The sequence below is a fragment of the Arachis duranensis genome, chromosome 4, assembly GCF_000817695.3.
Source record: "Arachis duranensis cultivar V14167 chromosome 4, aradu.V14167.gnm2.J7QH, whole genome shotgun sequence".
In the NCBI taxonomy this organism is placed as follows: domain Eukaryota; kingdom Viridiplantae; phylum Streptophyta; class Magnoliopsida; order Fabales; family Fabaceae; genus Arachis; species Arachis duranensis.
Window position 1 is genome coordinate 78,311,603 of NC_029775.3, and position 1,685 is coordinate 78,313,287.

At 38.6% G+C, this 1,685-nt stretch overlaps 1 protein-coding gene and 1 non-coding gene across 2 annotated transcripts in view; one reads left to right on the plus strand and one right to left on the minus strand.

Moving 5' to 3' along the window:
- LOC127746656 (uncharacterized) overlaps positions 1-1,685 on the minus strand; it is a gene marked incomplete at its 5' end in the record, with an annotated part of 38,157 nt that overhangs the window by 21,990 nt on the left and 14,482 nt on the right. The window lies entirely within an intron of this gene.
- Positions 729-836, plus strand: LOC127746997 (small nucleolar RNA R71). Its single transcript, XR_008008802.1, has one exon. It is a non-coding gene; the product is annotated as a small nucleolar RNA R71 (small nucleolar RNA).

Genomic DNA, 1,685 nt, shown 5'->3' on the forward strand with positions numbered 1-1,685 from the left:
TCTTCTGTATTGCTTGGAAGAGTACTAGGAGGGAGTTCAGTAACTTTCTTACTCAGCTGACCCACTTGTGCCTCCAAGTTTCTAATGGAGGTCCTTGTTTTAATCATGAAACTCTGGGTGGTTTTGATTAGATCAGAGACCATGTTTGCTAAGTCAGAGTGGCTCTACTTAGAATTCTCTGTCTGTTGCTGAGAAGATGATGGAAAAGGCTTGCCATTGTTAAACTTGTTTCTTCCACCATTATTGTTGTTGAAACCTTGTTGAGGTCTCTGTTGATCCTTCTATGAGAGATTTGGATGATTTCTCCATGAAGGATTATAGGTGTTTCCATAGGATTCTCCCATGTAATTCACCTCTTCCATTGAAGGGTTCTCGGGATCATAAGCTTCTTCTTCAGATGAAGCATCGTTAGTACTGCCTGGTGCAGCTTGCATTCCAGACAGACTTTGAGAAATCATATTGACTTGCTGAGTCAATATTTTGTTTTGAGCCAATATGGCATTCAGAGTATCAATCTCAAGAACTCCTTTCTTCTGATTCATCCCATTGTTCATAGGATTCCTTTCAGAAGTGTACATGAATTGGTTATTTGCAACCATTTCAATGAGTTCTTGAGCTTCTGCAGGCGTCTTCTTCAGATAAAGAGATCCTCCAGTAGAGCTGTCCAATGACATCTTGGAGAGTTCAAACAGACCATCATAGAAGATACCTATGATGCTCCATTCAGAAAGCATGTCAGAAGGACATTTTCTGATCAATTGTTTGTATCTTTCCCAAGCTTCATAGAGGGATTCACCTTCCTTCTGTTTGAAGGTTTGGACTTCCACTCTAAGTTTACTCAATTTTTTGAGGTGGAAAGAACTTTGCCAAGAAGGCATTGACTAGCTTTTCCCAAGAGTTCAGGCTTTCTTTAGGTTGTGAGTCCAACCATATCCTAGCTCTGTCTTTTACAGCAAAAGGGAATAGCATAAGTCTGTAGACCTCAGGGTCAACCCCATTAGTCTTGACAGTGTCACAGATTTGCAAGAGCTCAAATAAAAACTGATGAGGATTTTCCAATGGAAGTCCATAGAACTTGCAATTCTGTTGCATTAGAGAAACTAATTGAGGCTTAAGCTCAAAGTTGTTTGCTCCAATGGCAGGGATAGAGATACTTCTCCCATAGAAGTCGGGAGTAGGTGCAGTAAAGTCACCCAGAATCTTCCTTGCATTGTTGGCATTGTTGTTTTTTTTCGGCTGCCATGTCTTCTTCTTTGAAGATTTCTGTTAGGTCCTCTACAGAGAGTTGTGCTTTAGCTTCTCTTAGCTTTCGCTTCAAGGTCCTTTTAGGTTCAGGGTCAGCCTCAACAAGAATGCTTTTGTCTTTGCTCCTGCTCATATGAAAGAGAAAAGAACAAGAAAATATGAAATCCTCTATGTCACAGTATAGAGATTCCTTGAGGTGTCAGAGGAATAGAAAAATAGAAGGAAGAGGTAGAAGAATTCGAACTTAGAAAGATAGAGTTCGAATTGTACATGTTAGTCCATAAATAAAAGGATGTGAGAAGAGGGGAAGAAATTTTCGAAAATAAATTAAAAAGATTTTAAAAACATTTTGAAAAATTGAAGAATGATTTTTGAAAACTAAGAGTGGGAAAGAGATTAAGTGATTTTTGAAAAAGATTTTGAAGTTAGAAATCAAAAAG